The 19,436-nt window shown below is 43.8% G+C and overlaps 1 pseudogene; it reads right to left on the reverse strand.

Annotated features, from left to right (window-relative positions):
• The window catches only part of LOC123139324 (cytosolic sulfotransferase 5-like), a 32,464-nt pseudogene that overhangs the window by 3,988 nt on the left and 9,040 nt on the right, over positions 1-19,436 (reverse strand).

Raw genomic sequence — 19,436 nt, forward strand, 5'->3', positions numbered from 1 at the left:
CTTAGCGACAAGTCGAGCTTTATAGATGGTAACATTACCATCCGCGTCCGTCTTCTTCTTAAAGATCCATTTGTTTTCTATCGCTCGCCGATCATCGGGCAAGTCAGTCAAAGTCCATACTTTGTTTTCATACATGGATTCTATCTCGGATTTCATGGCTTCTAGCCATTTGTTGGAATTTGGACCCGCCACAGCTTCTTCATAGTTCGAAGGTTCACCGTTGTCTAACAACATGATTTCCAGGACAGGGTTGCCGTACCACTCTGGTGCGGAACGTGTCCTTGTGGACCTACGAAGTTCTGTAGCAACTTGATCCGAAGTACCTTGATCATCATGATTTTCCTGTTCAGTTGGTGTAGGCATCACAGGAACATTTTCCTGGGCTGCACTACTTTCCCGTTCAAGAGGTAGTACTTCATCGAGTTCTACTTTCCTCCCACTTACTTCTTTTGAGAGAAACTCTTTTTCCAGAAAGGATCCGTTCTTGGCAACAAAGATCTTGCCCTCGGATCTTAAGTAGAAGGTATACCCAATGGTTTCCTTAGGGTATCCTATGAAGACGCATTTTTCCGACTTGGGTTCGAGCTTTTCAGGTTGAAGTTTATTGACATAAGCATCGCATCCCCAAACTTTTAGAAACGACAGCTTAGGTTTCTTCCCAAACCATAATTCATATGGTGTCATCTCAACGGATTTAGACGGTGCCCTATTTAAAGTGAATGTAGCTATCTCTAGAGCGTATCCCCAAAATGATAGTGGTAAATCGGCAAGAGACATCATAGACCGCACCATATCTAATAGAGTGCGATTACGACGTTCGGACACACCGTTACGCTGAGGTGTTCCAGGCGGCGTGAGTTGTGAAACGATTCCACATTTCCTTAAGTGTGTACCAAATTCGTGACTTAAGTATTCTCCTCCACGATCTGATCGTAGGAATTTTATCTTTCGGTCACGTTGATTCTCTACCTCATTCTGAAATTCCTTGAACTTTTCAAAGGTCTCAGACTTGTGTTTCATTAAGTAGACATACCCATATCTACTCAAGTCATCAGTGAGAGTGAGAACATAACGATATCCTCCGCGAGCCTCAACACTCATTGGACCGCACACATCGGTATGTATGATTTCCAACAAGTTGGTTGCTCGCTCCGTTGTTCCGGAGAATGGAGTCTTGGTCATCTTGCCCATGAGGCATGGTTCGCATGTGTCAAATGATTCATAATCGAGAGACTCTAAAAGTCCATCAGCATGGAGCTTCTTCATGCGCTTGACACCAATGTGACCAAGGCGGCAGTGCCACAAGTATGTGGGACTATCGTTATCAACTTTACATCTTTTGGTATTCATGCTATGAATATGTGTAGTATTACGCTCGAGATTCATTAAGAATAAACCATTGACCATCGGAGCATGACCATAAAACATATCTCTCATATAAATCGAACAACCATTATTCTCAGACTTAAATGAGTAGCCATCTCGTATTAAACGAGATCCAGATACAATGTTCATGCTCAAACTTGGCACTAAAAAACAATTATTAAGGTTCAAAACTAATCCCGTGGGTAAATGTAGAGGTAGCGTGCCGACGGCGATCACATCGACTCTGGAACCATTCCCGACGCGCATCGTCACCTCGTCCTTCGCCAGTCTCCGCTTATTCCGCAGCTCCTGTTGTGAGTTACAAATATGAGCAACGGCACCGGTATCAAATACCCAGGAGTTACTACGAGTACTGGTAAGGTACACATCAATTACATGTATATCAAATATACCTTTAGTGTTGCCGGCCTTCTTATCCGCTAAGTATTTGGGGTAGTTCCGCTTCCAGTGACCCTTCCCCTTGCAATAAAAGCACTCAGTCTCAGGCTTGGGTCCATTCTTTGACTTCTCCCCGGCAACTGGCTTACCGGGCGCGGCAACCTCCTTGCCGTCCTTCTTGAAGTTCTTCTTACCCTTGCCCTTCTTGAACTTAGTGGTCTTATTGACCATCAACACTTGATGTTCTTTCTTGATTTCAACCTCTGCTGACTTCAGCATAGAAAATACTTCAGGAATGGTCTTTACCATCCCCTGCATATTGTAGTTCATCACAAAGCTCTTGTAGCTTGGTGGGAGCGACTGAAGGATTCTGTCAATGACTGCCTCATCAGGGAGGTTAATATTCAGCTGGGTCATACGGTTGTGCAACCCAGACATCTTGAGTATGTGCTCACTGACAGAACTATTTTCCTCCATCTTACAACTATAGAACTTGTCGGAGATGTCATATCTCTCGACCCGGGCGTGAGCTTGGAAAACTAGTTTCAGCTCCTCGAACATCTCATATGCTCCGTGATGCTCAAAACGCTTTTGGAGCCCCGGTTCTAAGCTGTAAAGCATGCCGCACTGAACGAGGGAGTAATCATCAGCACGAGACTGCCAAGCATTCATAATGTCTTGGTTCTCTGGGATGGGAGCGTCACCTAGCGGTCCTTCTAGGACATATTGTTTCCTGGCAGCTATGAGGATGATCCTCAGGTTCCGGACCCAGTCCGTATAGTTGCTGCCATCATCTTTCAGCTTGGTTTTCTCTAGGAACGCGTTGAAGTTCAAGTTGACATGAGCGTTGGCCATATGATCTACAAGACATATTTGCAAAAGGTTTTAGACTAAGTTCATGATAATTAAGTTCATCTAATCAAATTATTGAATGAACTCCCACTCAGATTAGACATCCCTCTAGTCATCTAAGTGTTACACAATCCGAGTCGACTAGGCCGTGTCCGATCATCACGTGAGACGGACTAGTCATCGTCGGTGAACATTCTCATGTTGATCATATCTTCCATACGACTCGTGTTCGACCTTTCGGTCTCCGTGTTCCGAGACCATGTCTGTACATGCTAGGCTCGTCAAGTTAACCCTAAGTGTTTTTGCATGTGTAAAACTGTCTTACACCCGTTGTATGTGAACGTAAGGATCTATCACACCCGATCATCACATGGTGCTTCGAAACGACGAACTTTAGCAACGGTGCACAGTTAGGGGGAACACTTTCTTGAAATTGTTATAAGGGATCATCTTATTTACTTCCGTCGATCTAAGTAAACAAGATGCATAAACATAATAAACATCACATGCAATTATATAAAGTAGTGACATGATATGGCCAATATCATATAGCTCCTTTGATCTTCATCTTCGGGGCTCCATGATCATCTTGTCACCGGCATGACACCATGATCTCCATCATCATGATCTCCATCATTGTGTTTTCATGAAGTTGTCACGCCAACGACTACTTCTACTTCTATGACTAACGCGTTTAGCAATAAAGTAAAGTAGTTTACATGGCGTTCTTCGATGACACGCATGTCATACAAAATAAAGACAACTCCTATGGCTCCTGCCGGTTGTCATACTCATCGACATGCAAGTCGTGATTCCTATTACAAGAACATGATCTCATACATCACAATATATCATTCATCATTCATCACAACTTCTGGCCATATCACATCACATGACAATTGCTGCAAAAGCAAGTTAGACGTCCTCTAATTGTTGTTGCATCTTTTACGTGGCTGCAATTGGGTTCTAGCAAGAACGTTTTCTTACCTACGAATAACCACAACGTGATCTTGTCAACTTCTATTTACCCTTCATAAGGACCCTTTTCATCGAATCCGCTCCAACTAAAGTGGGAGAGACAGACACCCGCCAGCCACCTTATGCAACTAGTGCATGTCAGTCAGTGGAACCGGTCTCACGTAAGCGTACGTGTAAGGTTGGTCCGGGCCGCTTCATCCCACAATACCGCTGAAGCAAGATAAGACTAGTAGCGGCAAGCAAGTTGAAAAGATCCACGCCCACAACAAAATTGTGTTCTACTCCTGCAATAGAGAACTACGCATAGACCTAGCTCATGATGCCACTGTTGGGGAACGTTGTAGAAAATTAAAAATTTTCCTACGGTTTCACCAAGATCCATCTATGAGTTCATCTAAGCAACGAGTCAAGGGAGTGAGTTTGCATCTACATACCACTTGTAGATCGAGTGCGGAAGCGTTCAAGTGGATGGTGATGATGGAGTCGTACTCGTCGTGATTCGGATCACCGATGACCAAGTGCTGAACGGACAGCACCTCCACGTTCAACACACGTACGGTACGGGCGACGTCTCCTTCGTCTTGATCCAGCAAGGAGGAAGGAGAGGATGAGGAAGACAGCTCCAACGGCAGCACGACGGCGTGGTGTAGTTGGTGCAGCAGTACTCCGACAGGGCTTCGCCAAGCACGTACGGAGGAGGAGAGGTGTTGGGGAGGGGAGGGGCTGCGCCTTGAGTTGTGGTGGTGGCTGCCCTCCCCTCACCCCTCTATTTATAGGGGAAGGGGAAAGGGGGGGCGGCCCTCTAGGGGAAACCCTAGAGGGGGGCGGCGGCCAAAGGGAGAGGGGAAAGAGGGGAGGCTTGCCCCCCAAGCTAGGGGGCGCCCCCTTTAGGGTTTCCCCCTCCCATGCCTTAGCCGCATGGGCCTAGGTGGGGAGGCGCGCCCAGCCCACCAGGGGCTGGCTCCCTCTCCCACACAGCCCATGTGCCCCCCCCGGGAGGGATGGCCCCTCCCGGTGGACCCCCGGAACCCTTCCGGTGGCCCCGGTACAATACCGGTAATGCCCCCGAAACTTTCCGGAGTCCGTTTAACAACTTTCCATATATAAATCTTTACCTCCGGATCATTTCGGAACTCCTCGTGACGTCCGGGATCTCATCCGGGACTCCGAACAACATTCTGTAATCACATACAAGTCTTCCTAATAACCCTAGCATCACCGAACCTTAAGTGTGTAGACCCTACGGGTTCGGCAGACATGCAGACATGACCGAGATGCTCTCAGGTCAATAACCAACAGCGGGATCTGGATACCCATGTTGGCTCCCACATGCTCCTCGATGTTGTCATCGGATGAACCACGACGTCAAGGGTTCAAGCAACCCCGTATACTATTCCCTTTATCAAACGGTATGTTACTTGCCCGAGACTCGATCGTCGGTATCCCAATACCTCGTTCAGTCTCGTTACGGGCAAGTCACTTTACTCGTACCGTAATGCATGATCCCGTGACCAGACACTTGGCCACCTTGAGCTCATTATGATGATGCACTACCGAGTGGGCCCAGTGATACCTCTCCGTAACACGGAGTGACAAATCCCAGTCTCGATCCGTGTCAACCCAACAGACACTTTCGGAGATACCTGTAATGCATCTTTATAGTCACCCAGTTACGTTGTGACGTTTGGTACACCCAAAGCACTCCTATGGTATCCGGGAGTTACACGATCTCATGGTCTAAGGAAGAGATACTTGACATTGGAAAAGCTCTAGCAAATGAACTAACCGACCTTTGTGCTATGCTTAGGATTGGGTCTTGTCCATCACATCATTCTCCTAATGATGTGATCCCGTTATCAATGACATCCAATGTCCATAGCCAGGAAACCATGACTATCTGTTGATCACAACGATCCAGTCAACTAGAGGCTCACTAGGGACATATTGAGGTCTATGTATTCACACATGTATTATGATTTCCGGATAATACAGTTATAGCATGAATAAAAGACAATTATCATGAACAAAGAAATATAATAATAACACTTTTATTATTGCCTCTAGGGCATATTTCCAACACTTGTTACATTTCAAGGATTCCAATGTCAACTTTCATGGTTCGAGGACTTACGTGACATCCTGAAATAATTGAAGGACTTATCACTCATAGACAACGTACGCACCTTGCATCCCGACACCACAATGGAGGGTGGCAGAGGCTCAGCCGGGATGTGTGTGGCAAAGAGCCGTGGGGATGGAAGCGAGCTCAGGTCGGGAATCTGTCCCTTGGTGTAGACCTGGGTCTCGAGGAAAGGAATGAGCTGGTGGGAGTTGTGGGAGGTGAGCTGCCGAAATATGGACGATGATGTGTTGTCGGTGCGGTGGGCCGCAGCATAGAGGAGGGGAGTAAATAGCATAAAACCACTACTTTACAGGCTAGGGTTCCAAAAAACTACCGGAAATATTTTTTCTCTCTGATAACTACCAAGTCAGGGGTCGGCTGTTTCAAAAAACCCAAATCATCATGTGATTTAAAATCAATCCAGATTATGACAGGTCGGGCCCGCACCTAAAGAGGATGTTTGTTTGACTGTTAGCTTACACATGGGGTCCACATGTCAGCCTCAACCTGTAACATCCCAAAATTCTAAATTTTGGAATGTTATAATAAATAGATAGATTTGTTTGTTTGTTTGAATTGTTGTGTGATTGATTGAGTGAAATTTGAAACTTTTTGAAAGTTAAATGAGAGGGAATAAAAGGACTTTTCCAAACTTTCATTTTTGCTTTCTGATCTCCGTGAATTCAAATATTTCTCATCACAAAACTCTGGAGAGAGGATAACATGACTTCTTCCATTTAAATGAAAAAGGGGTGTTGAAAATATTTGAATTTCATTTGGAAATATTTTCTAATTCATAAACTTCATGCAACTCAGTGATTTTCACGAGCGAAGATAAAATGACTTCTTCAAATTATATGAAATGTGAGTTGGGAGTTTCAAAGAATTAAATTCAAAGTTCTTTTGAATTTATTTTCAATTTGGAGTTATTTGAGTTTTATTCAAATTATTTTTCTCCAAAAAAAAAATATATGGAAAATAGGGTAACATGATTTCCTACATCAGAAAATTGGAGAGAAATTAATTTGAAGTCATTTTGGTATTTTAAAAATGATTTTTATTGGATTTTATTGGACCAGTAACACTGTGTGAATTATTAGAATTTTTGTGAATTTTATTTGAAGCTAAAATAATGTCCATGTTGTAGAAAATCTTTTTCTGCAAATTTTGGTATATTATATGCTTATATAAAAGTTTTAGTCATTTTTTTTTTTGTTCTCTAAAATTTTTGTTTAAAGAAAAAAAATACGGCAGCGCCTTGGGCCAAAGGCCCAAGCCGCCAAAACCACCGGCCAGCCACAAGGCCATCACACGCGCCGCACCAAGGGAGCCAGGGAGCCGCTCCTTTTCCTTTTTCCTAATACTAGTAGGATTTGATCCCGTTTCGTTTATTCCGATTTGTTTCTAGATCTTTTCCCTTTTGTTTCCTAATTTTAAAAATAGGAATGGAATCGTTTTTATTAGGAAAAACCTGGCCCATTAAGCACTTTCCTATTCTAGCCCAACAAGAGATCATCTCCTTCCTCTGTTTCCTCTCACGTTACAGAAGCTTTCCATATCCATGGAGACAGGAATCCCCACCTTCCCGATCTCCCTCGTCTTTCCATCCCAGCGCCTCCCGAGACCGCCTATAAAACCCCCTCCCTCTCCTCGTTCCATTCCTCCCATCACCACGCCCCCTCCCTGCCTGTAGCCTTCTCGCCACCGTCCTCCTTTTCCTGCCTAGAAACGCTCACCAGGAGCTCTCCTGGAACCTCCCCATCGCCCAGCGCCACCTCCCCTAGCGCCGACCCCCTCCTCCGCCACCCCCACCCTCGCCGGCGACCTCGCCCCCCTCGCCGGAGCAGCCCTCCACATCGCCGTCTCCTTCCTACCATCTCTGCCTCACGTACAGGTAACTCCGTTTTCGTTTTCAGATTTATTTCCGTAACAGATTTAGTTCCGTTCTTGTTTAGCTTATAACTTTTGATCTAGAAGTCCAATGATGCTGATTCTTTTTGCGTTAGATCACAATTTTCTTGTAGTTTCCAAAAATATATAATTTGTCTATGTTTGGATTTATAAAAATTGAGTTAGATCAGATTTGAATTAAAGCTTGTTTTGCTTATTCCGGGAGTTTAAAAATAGGTTTTTAATTAATTCCTTTTGCTCCTGGTCTCTAGGACTTTTGTTTATCCAGTGGTATTTAGTATTTTATTTTCAGGTTATTTTAAATTAGGTTTTTAGCAAAACAGTACTGTTTTAGTATTAGTTCTGTTTTAGCTTCTTCTTTATTGTTTTATTAGTTTTAAAGTATTTCTTTTTGTCACTTTTGACAAAATTAGTTGTGTTTCTGTTAGACAACAGGAGAAAATTTATTTTATTTAAAAAAAAAATTATTTTCCTTAGTTTTGTATGAAACCTTCTATAGGTCATAGTTAAAGTTTTATAAAAGCTTTTTATTTGTTTCTTTTTGCAAATAAAATTTTATAAAAAAAAATACTTTCTGTTAAATTAGTTATTTTGCATTTTATTTTCTGTTAATTTATTAGTTTAGTATTTTAATTGTTGTTTAGTTTTTACTTACGGCAAAATTAGATGTTTGTAGCAAAGTCATAGATCTTCGTTAGTAGTTTTTCTTTGTAGTTTTATTTGAAGTTTCTTTTGATTTTGTTTGAGTTTTATTATCGATTTTCCTTGCTGTTTTGATTGTTATTTTGAGTGCTAAAATTGTTTGCTAGGATGTTTGCTTATGTGAATGCTATGTTTGACTATATAGATTTTCAACGGAGTGACGAATAGTTCTACCAAGTCTTTATTCTGAGAGCGTTATTATCTTCATCAAGTATTACCAGGCAAGTTCACTTTGACCATGCTTTCATACCTATGTTTTATTGCATTTAGTGGCATCTTTGCAACCACCCTTCAGTAGTGATATTGAATTCTTGTAGTTGATTAGTATGCATGAGGTAGGAACCCATCACCCTGTTACCAAGCCCGGGACGTCATTTACTTTAATGCTACGCTATAGTAGACGGGGTTGGTATGAGTGCACGAGAGTGGTGTGAAGAAGGAGGACTCTACGTCAATGACGACAGCTCCATGATGGCATCTGCAAGGACTGCATCTTCAAGGCCTCAAGACTTCAAGACTCGAGACAAGAATTCAATACACACTACTGGGTGAAGGATGGTTGACGGGCACCCTGGAGAAACCAGTGGTTGGCCGGGATGCATGGAGAAGCGCCATGACATCTTGCGGAAAGCTTCACCCAGACTCAAAGAGACGGAAGAATACTTCATGCCCGGAAGCTTACCTGTGCAACCGCAAGTCACTATGGGCTCTGGCTTGGTTGACCTTAGTTGTGACTCTGGCTGGGACGGTGCTAGCAGATGTAGAACTACGGTAGGATTGGATGAGCACCGGACAGTGGTCAGAGGAACTCTTCGGAAGACCATGTTTCGGTCATCTTGTTCTCAAACACCCTGAAGTGCGAGAACGTAAAGAGAGGGATCGAATCTTGCGGGTAAAGTGTACAAACCTCTGCAGAGGGTTTAAACCTAATCGATTAGCCGTGTCCCCGGTTACGGACAATTTGAGCCTCTGGACTTGGATCTATCTCGGAACTCTCAACACCAGACTGATAACTTAATTGTGGGCAACTTATGATGATTTTGGGCTATGAGACATCGGTTGGCGGAACCATGTCATGATAGAAAACTCCATAGTACAGACTTCATTTTTCCTTTGATGTAGGTAAAAAAATCAGCTTTTACGCAAACAAAATTCAGATACAGAGCCACAAAGCCATAATGCATATAGTATAGTTTTATCATCTGTTCTTTTTATTGTGATCTTGCCGGTACATTCAATGTACTGACCTACACGGCTGCAACGTATCATGTTGCAGATATTTCCTCGACGAGTAAGAATTACGATACAGGGTTACGGTCTACACTCAACCTGTCGATGGCGTTGATGGGACTCCACACCCGTTTGATTGTTTCCGCTGAGTATTATGAGGTATATATCATTTTACGTTATTTATACATGTGATTGCACTTTGATATATACATTGATGTACTGTGTGTGCCAGCATACTGATCCAGGGATGGCACAGTAACACAGAGGCTTGACCGTCTGAGGTCGGGTCGCTACAGAAATGGTATCAGAGCACATGTTGACTGTAGGACGTGACCCTAGAAATCGGAAAGCCCTTGGACAGGATTTCTCAAAAACTTTATTTTCAAAAAGACTCTTACTCCTCATCTTTTCTGATTTTATCAAATAAACACTCTCACCTCAAATAGTTAGAATATACACCTTTCCCTTTTGACCACACGGAAGATCAACTGAAGTCGCTCCAAGAATTAAAGATATCAGACAACTGATGGCCATTTCAGAGTAAACAGGATTTCACCATGCGTTGGAAGAATTGCAGCTGCAACAATTGAAGACTCCGAAGACTTGAAGAATTTGAAGTTCCTGAAGAATTATTTGACCTTTAGAGACCAAACCCTGTTATACACCTACGTTAGATGCGATGATTTATGAGCTGTCATTTGTTTGATGTTTTCCGACAGCCACAAAGTAAAACTTGTTTCTTCAAAAACTATTGTTTGTATTGTGTGTATATCCCTCCCCGCCTCTCTCATATCTCATCCCAAAACTTTTGAACCCCATAGATGATGAATGAAGTTGGACTGATATTCTCTGAACCGAAGACTCAGCCGGAGGCAGAGCTATGGATTCAGAACATGGAAAATCACTTCGGGAGCAATTTGATTCCAAGGAAGTATGAGGTTCAATACGCTCTTCAGTGCTTTACAGAAAGTGCTGCAACCTGGTGGAAAATGCATCAAGCCATACAAGGATTTAATGGAGCAAGAACTTGGGAGGAATTCAAGAAGACCCTGTTGAGATCACGTCTTACCCGGAAGCACCATGATACACCAAGAAATAAACCTTGTGCCTGCAAGATTTGCGGAGAAATAGGACACACCCAGGAGGAACACAAGGATGGATGCCCTCATTGTGAGGAGAAACACCCAGCTGAGGAATGCCCAACTAGTCAGGTGACTTGTTTCTTGTGTGAAGGAACCACCCACTACCCGACCCAGTGTCACATTTACCCCATGGTGCAACAAACTATTCAGGAGCAGGAAGAAGGAATGAAAGAAGCCCTCCGAGAAGTTATGAAAGAACCTGTGATGAAGGAATGTGTTGAAGACCCTGATGGAGAAGGCCTCAACAGATTTTACTCCAATGCCTGCTATTCATGTGGAGAAGAAGGACATTTTTCGCAGTACTGCCCCAAGGGAATAAAAGAGTATCTGGGATATTTCCCGAGAGCAGTAGTGAAGTTTGATCCTCGGGAAATAGAAACTCTGATCATTACAGAGAAATCCAGGAAGAGAAAAAGAAGGCAACCCGAGAACAACACAATTTTTGCAGAGAAGGACTTGAGTCATATCACCTGTTACAGGTGCAAGGATTTAGGTCATTACGCTAGTAAATGTCCAGAAAAGAAGCCAAGAATCCAAGGAGCACGCATAATCACAAAGAAGCCCCGAGACATGTCAGAAGTCATTTGTTTTCGCTGCAAGGAGGCAGGACATTATGCTATTAAAAGTCCCGACAAGATGAAAGCTGGAGTTGAGTAGCTGGAATTTTGATATGGATAATAAGAGTAGTAGAAAGCAATTTCATTTTCATGAGCTCAATGAGTTGAGTTATGTAATAGATTACTCTGAGATTGTAATAGTTCATGACTCAATAAAGTTGTAATGTCACATGCTGAAAAGCTTTAAGGAGTTGTCATATTTTATCTTATCTTGGAAATTAATATTCTTGATGAACATGGAAGAAGATGAGTTGTGATGCATAAACAGGAAATTGGAAATTGAGTTTGAAGTTCTGTTTGGATGATATGAATGTATGCCCCAGGGGATAAGTACCTTATTCTGAGCATCATTTCTGTTTCACAACTGCAGATGACGACCCTTTATGAGTCTTTCCTTAAAGGTCCGGAAACAATCATGACCCTGACAAGTGATCATGATTACCCGAAGATCCTGAAGGACATGATGAAGCATATTCACCTTGAAGGAGATGCAATCTACAAAGGCTACCCTTTCATGCAAAAGGGAGTGGAACTTTGGTATGTGGAGGTACACCTCCACCATTTGAAAGGAGTTTGCCCAAAGATGATGGGGCAGTACTTTTTCATTTCACGTGTGCCACAAGCAACTTTCTTCGATGCTGTTCGTGAAGCAGCCATGGAAGCCATACGCCAGATCGGAGAAATACTTGAAGCAAGACTCCGTTATACTCAGGAATACCTAAGCGAAGTGCATGCAGAGATGATGGAGGTCAAGCTCAAGGCCACCACGATGAAACAGAAGATTGAAGATTTCAAGGCGCATGTCGCACAATTCCAGTGGGACTGAAGAATCCTCGAGAAAGATAAATAAATAAAGTTAGAAGTAATGTCTGACCATACCGAACCATGTGGGTGGCGACATTTGTAATAAACTTTTGGAATTTGGATTCACGAAAAATGGTTAAGGATGTACTAAAGGATTGATATGAAAAATGAGATTTATGGATAAACTAGTGCATTTGTCTTTGGTGCCGTAGTACTCCGTAAAGCCACAGGATCAATGAAGAAAGAAATGTGTTATTCATGACGGTCCATAGAAGGAAGCTGGACAAAATAAGTTGGAGTTTTGCTTTTGATATGATGGTATGAAGAAACAGAGTACTACTGGAATTAAAGGAGGTGTAACATGAGAGTTACTCCAAGGATGAGTTAAAGCTGCACTAGTGTTGAAGTGGGCCATAACCCACAGGCCCAGGATTTTGAAAAGGAACAGATGTAACCTTGATAAAGGAATCAATTTGGAAGAATCAGTAATCCAATCAGCATATGTTTCGTAGGAGGTTACGCAAAAACCTGAGAGTGGTGAAGTGACGATAGATGTTTTGTTTGGCTTGCAGAAACCATGGATTTACTCGAACCTAGTTCGAGAACAAGAGAAATTCTGCAATGCTTGTGAGTATGCCCAAGTGTTAGAATACGTGATTCACTGTTTACGTATGTGGTAATGATTCAAGTACGGGATGGATTGGCCCCCATACCGAAGACTTCTATCAGGAACTATCATATGTTGATGGAAAATCAGAGAGCCTCAAAAACCTTTGAAGGGTGTCGACGCGATAAGCCATGAAACCATAGAATGGTAGGACGATGGAACCCCTTTACAGGCAACCGTTGCCAATCGTAGGTTATACGGTGAGGTTCAACCCAGACCCGTTTTCTGCAGGAGAAACCATAAATTGTAGACCACCATGAGTATTTCGATAGTTGACTAGAATGGACACGGACCTATCAGCTAAGAAGACCCAATCTCGGAATAACCTTACCAAGATGAAAGGACAAAAGAATTGAGGAAAAGCTTATGCCACTACCGAAAGAGCCCAGAGAAGGATTTATCCTTACAATCTGAGAAGACCAACACTGTCAACGATAAGGATGGAGTATATGAGTTTTGATGGAACTGTAACGATGCTTCTAAGGGTGGTAGCACCCGAGACCCCGGAGATGATCGATGGATTTTTGAAGACCCCCAAACCCTAACCTATTTCTTGCTAGCCTCTCCGAATCTCGAGGACGAGATTCATTTTAAGGGTGGTAGATTTGTAACATCCCAAAATTCTAAATTTTGGAATGTTATAATAAATAGATAGATTTGTTTGTTTGTTTGAATTGTTGTGTGATTGATTGAGTGAAATTTGAAACTTTTTGAAAGTTAAATGAGAGGGAATAAAAGGACTTTCCCAAACTTTCATTTTTGCTTTCTGATCTCCGTGAATTCAAATATTTCTCATCACAAAACCCTGGAGAGAGGATAACATGACTTCTTCCATTTAAATGAAAAAGGGGTGTTGAAAATATTTGAATTTCATTTGGAAATATTTTCTAATTCATAAACTTCATGCAACTCAGTGATTTTCACGAGCGAAGATAAAATGACTTCTTCAAATTATATGAAATATGAGTTGGGAGTTTCAAAGAATTAAATTCAAAGTTCTTTTGAATTTATTTTCAATTTGGAGTTATTTGAGTTTTATTCAAATTATTTTTCTCCAAAAACAAAATATATGGAAAATAGGGTAACATGATTCCCTACATCAGAAAATTGGAGAGAAATTAATTTGAAGTCATTTTGGTATTTTAAAAATAATTTTTATTGGATTTTATTGGACCAGTAACACTGTGTGAATTATTAGAATTTTTGTGAATTTTATTTGAAGCTAAAATAATGTCCATGTTGTAGAAAATCTTTTTCTGCAAATTTTGGTATATTATATGCTTATATAAAAGTTTTAGTCATTTTTTTTTGTTCTCTGAAATTTTTGTTTAAAAAAAAAATACCGCAGCGCCTTGGGCCAAAGGCCCAAGCCGCCAAAACCACCGGCCAGCCACAAGGCCATCACACGCGCCGCACCAAGGGAGCCAGGGAGCCGCTCCTTTTCCTTTTTCCTAATACTAGTAGGATTTGATCCCGTTTCGTTTATTCCGATTTGTTTCTAGATCTTTTCCCTTTTGTTTCCTAATTTTAAAAATAGGAATGGAATCGTTTTTATTAGGAAAAACCTGGCCCATTAAGCACTTTCCTATTCTAGCCCAACAAGAGATCATCTCCTTCCTCTGTTTCCTCTCACGTTACAGAAGCTTTCCATATCCATGGAGACAGGAATCCCCACCTTCCCGATCTCCCTCGTCTTTCCATCCCAGCGCCTCCCGAGACCGCCTATAAAACCCCCTCCCTCTCCTCGTTCCATTCCTCCCATCACCACGCCCCCTCCCTGCCCGTAGCCTTCTCGCCACCGTCCTCCTTTTCCTGCCTAGAAACGCTCACCAGGAGCTCTCCTGGAACCTCCCCATCGCCCAGCGCCACCTCCCCTAGCGCCGACCCCCTCCTCCGCCACCCCCACCCTCGCCGGCGACCTCGCCCCCCTCGCCGGAGCAGCCCTCCACATCGCCGTCTCCTTCCTACCATCTCTGCCTCACGTACAGGTAACTCCGTTTTCGTTTTCAGATTTATTTCCGTAACAGATTTAGTTCCGTTCTTGTTTAGCTTATAACTTTTGATCTAGAAGTCCAATGATGCTGATTCTTTTTGCGTTAGATCACAATTTTCTTGTAGTTTCCAAAAATATATAATTTGTCTATGTTTGGATTTATAAAAATTGAGTTAGATCAGATTTGAATTAAAGCTTGTTTTACTTATTCCGGGAGTTTAAAAATAGGTTTTTAATTAATTCCTTTTGCTCCTGGTCTCTAGGACTTTTGTTTATCCAGTGGTATTTAGTATTTTATTTTCAGATTATTTTAAATTAGGTTTTTAGCAAAACAGTACTGTTTTAGTATTAGTTCTGTTTTAGCTTCTTCTTTATTGTTTTATTAGTTTTAAAGTATTTCTTTTTGTCACTTTTGACAAAATTAGTTGTGTTTCTGTTAGACAACAGGAGAAAATTTATTTTATTTAAAAAAAAAATTATTTTCCTTAGTTTTGTATGAAACCTTCTATAGGTCATAGTTAAAGTTTTATAAAAGCTTTTTATTTGTTTCTTTTTACAAATAAAATTTTATAAAAAAAATACTTTCTGTTAAATTAGTTATTTTGCATTTTATTTTCTGTTAATTTATTAGTTTAGTATTTTAATTGTTGTTTAGTTTTTACTTACGGCAAAATTAGATGTTTGTAGCAAAGTCATAGATCTTCGTTAGTAATTTTTCTTTGTAGTTTTATTTGAAGTTTCTTTTGATTTTGTTTGAGTTTTATTATCGATTTTCCTTGCTGTTTTGATTGTTATTTTGAGTGCTAAAATTGTTTGCTAGGATGTTTGCTTATGTGAATGCTATGTTTGACTATATAGATTTTCAACGGAGTGACGAATAGTTCTACCAAGTCTTTATTCTGAGAGCGTTATTATCTTCATCAAGTATTACCAGGCAAGTTCACTTTGACCATGCTTTCATACCTATGTTTTATTGCATTTAGTGGCATCTTTGCAACCACCCTTCAGTAGTGATATTGAATTCTTGTAGTTGATTAGTATGCATGAGGTAGGAACCCATCACCCTGTTACCAAGCCCGGGACGTCATTTACTTTAATGCTACGCTATAGTAGACGGGGTTGGTATGAGTGCACGAGAGTGGTGTGAAGAAGGAGGACTCTACGTCAATGACGACAGCTCCATGATGGCATCTGCAAGGACTGCATCTTCAAGGCCTCAAGACTTCAAGACTCGAGACAAGAATTCAATACACACTACTGGGTGAAGGATGGTTGACGGGCACCCTGGAGAAACCAGTGGTTGGCCGGGATGCATGGAGAAGCGCCATGACATCTTGCGGAAAGCTTCACCCAGACTCAAAGAGACGGAAGAATACTTCATGCCCGGAAGCTTACCTGTGCAACCGCAAGTCACTATGGGCTCTGGCTTGGTTGACCTTAGTTGTGACTCTGGCTGGGACGGTGCTAGCAGATGTAGAACTACGGTAGGATTGGATGAGCACCGGACAGTGGTCAGAGGAACTCTTCGGAAGACCATGTTTCGGTCATCTTGTTCTCAAACACCCTGAAGTGCGAGAACGTAAAGAGAGGGATCGAATCTTGCGGGTAAAGTGTACAAACCTCTGCAGAGGGTTTAAACCTAATCGATTAGCCGTGTCCCCGGTTACGGACAATTTGAGCCTCTGGACTTGGATCTATCTCGGAACTCTCAACACCAGACTGATAACTTAATTGTGGGCAACTTATGATGATTTTGGGCTATGAGACATCGGTTGGCGGAACCATGTCATGATAGAAAACTCCATAGTATAGACTTCATTTATTCCTTTGATGTAGGGAAAACAATCAGCTTTTACGCAAACAAAATTCAGATACAGAGCCACAAAGCCATAATGCATATAGTATAGTTTTATCATCTGTTCTTTTTATTGTGATCTTGTCGGTACATTCAATGTACTGACCTACACGGCTGCAACGTATCATGTTGCAGATATTTCCTCGACGAGTAAGAATTACGATACAGGGTTACGGTCTACACTCAACCTGCCGATGGCGTTGATGGGACTCCACACCCGTTTGATTGTTTCCGCTGAGTATTATGAGGTATATATCATTTTACGTTATTTATACATGTGATTGCACTTTGATATATACATTGATGTACTGTGTGTGCCAGCATACTGATCCAGGGATGGCACAGTAACACAGAGGCTTGACCGTCTGAGGTCGGGTCGCTACACAACCTCCTCTTTTGAATCATTTCCTCTCTGCCTCATTTCGTCGATCACCTTGTGTGTGTGTGCATCTCCATGGGGAGGAGAGCTCGGTTGCTCGTTGGGGAGGAGAGCTTGCTAGATCCAGCGCGCGGCCTCAGATGTGACCATGGCGGTCCAGGCGGCAGAGGTCGAGGTCCAAGGCAGGCTGGCGCCGTTCATGGCTGTATGCGGGCGGCGGGGTGCATCCGTCGCCAGCCAATGCCGGCGTTTCAATTCCGGTGGCTGCCTTAGCCTCGACCTGGCCACCCTCGCATGGTTCGGGCCTGCACTAGGCTGCGGGAGTGGTCACTGCATGGATTCTAGGAGAGAACGAGGGGGACCTATGTATGCATTCACTCCTGCGGCAGGCGGAGCCGGCTACGCAACACGGCTGCCAGCGTGGGGACCGGTAGGGGGAGGTGGTGTGGTCCCGTCGGTGACGTGGTGCGACGGCGCGGTGTCGGGCCAAGCTCGGAGGATGCATCAATGGCCGCAGCCGGCGAGTTTCAGTTCGAGGCATGAGAAGGAAGGAAACATGCGGGGGTGGCCGTTGGAGCGCGGCGGTCGAGGGCGACCTCGCCGGCGACGGCGGATTATACCGGGAAGTCAGATCAACGGGTGGCGGCGCTGCCGTGCTGGGTCGCGCTCCTGTTGGGCCATCGTCCGCGGTTGGGGTGGGGAAAAACTACATTGTCTTTTTTTCATTGCAAATTTTATTGAGAATAACATGTGGGCCCTATCGGTCATAACGGTCAACTTAATTTTTCAGTTAACCGCGTTGACTTTTGTGCCACGTGGGACCTGACGTCTGGGCTGCATCTGTCAGAAAACAGTTTAAATCTTAAAAACATGGCAATTTGGGTTTTTTGAAACAGCCGACCTCTCGCTTGGTAGTTATCAGAGAAAAAAAATATTTTCAATTGTTTTTTGAACCTGTAAATTAGTAGTTTTATGCTATTTACTCAGAGGAGGGCCTTGATCCAGGTAGTCCCGGACTTGGGCATCGTAACAAGGAGCACGTCAGAATGCTGCTCTGCGACCATGGAGCTCACCATGACCGGCAGGATTATGTGCCAGCGGCTCGGGTGGCGGCAGTAATCCCACAGGGTTCCCCTGGGAACGGACTCGTAGGTGGACACCACTCTCCGTGCTTCCTTGTCAATTTTCTTGGAGCATCTCCAGCCGCGCCCCCAACAGGCCCCCAGGCCGTTTTTTAGCACCGGCGCCCCAAAAACGGCCCAGTCACGCCCCAGGAGCCCGTTTCTTCTGTTCGGGCCAAAATTGATGCCGGCACACCCAACCTGAACCTGGCGCACTGGGGGCGCCGGGGAAACCGATTTTGGCGCAAACGAGAATGGGCCCGCCGAGTTAGCGACACGCCGCTTCGTCGTCCTCATCGCCTCGGTTCCCACGGGAATCAACACCAAGGGTGCCGCGCTGCCGCGCCGGTCAATCACCATTGATGCCTCACAGGCGGCGCAGTGAAGGCGCTACGACGCGTGTCCCACCCGCTCCCGCCACGCGTCGCCCGGCATGCAGATTCTCACCGCCCAGCTTCGGCTATAAAAGTCGACCTCCCCGCCAGTGAACGCCACAGTCGCCACAACTCGCCTTCTCTCTCGCCTCGACTCGCCACAGAAACAACTCTCCCCCACTTCCCCACTGACGAGCAATGGCTGAGCGATACGCCAGCTCTGCCGCGACGGCGAACGGTTTCGGCTGCTGCCATCTCCACGAGCCCGAGGCGCGCCTCCTCTATGAGGCCGACTATCTGGTGCCCCTAGACATGCGGGTGCCAGGCATGTGGAAGTTGAGCGTCAGCGGCGTCCCAGTACCCCCGGTGCCCATCAGGACTGAACGGCGGGCCGAGATCGCCCGCATCCGATCGTTGCTGCCGAAGGCGCAGCGGAACAAGCCGAGGTACGTCGTCGACAGCCACACGCTATGGACGATGTACTTCGAGCATTGTCGCGAAGAGCAGATCGCCTCCACCAACGGCACCATCCCCCGCGGCCGATACAACACCGACGGGCGGTGTGAATGGTGGGGCATGTTGGAAATATGCCCTAGAGGCAATAATAAATTAGTTATTATTTTTATATTTCCTTGTTCATGATAATCGTTTATTATCTATGCTATAATTCTATTGATAGGAAACTCAGATACATGTGTGGGTCCATAGACAACACCATGTCCCTAGTAAGCCTCTAGTTGACTAGCTCGTTGATCAATAGATGGTTACGGTTTCCTGACCATGGACATTGGATGTCGTTGATAACGGGATCACATCATTAGGAGAATGGTGTGATGGACAAGACCCAATCCTAAGCCTAGCACAAAGATCGTGTAGTTCGTATGCTAAAGCTTTTCTAATGTCAAGTATCATTTCCTTAGACCAT

The sequence above is a fragment of the Triticum aestivum genome, chromosome 6B (assembly GCF_018294505.1).
Source record: "Triticum aestivum cultivar Chinese Spring chromosome 6B, IWGSC CS RefSeq v2.1, whole genome shotgun sequence".
NCBI classification, from domain to species: domain Eukaryota; kingdom Viridiplantae; phylum Streptophyta; class Magnoliopsida; order Poales; family Poaceae; genus Triticum; species Triticum aestivum.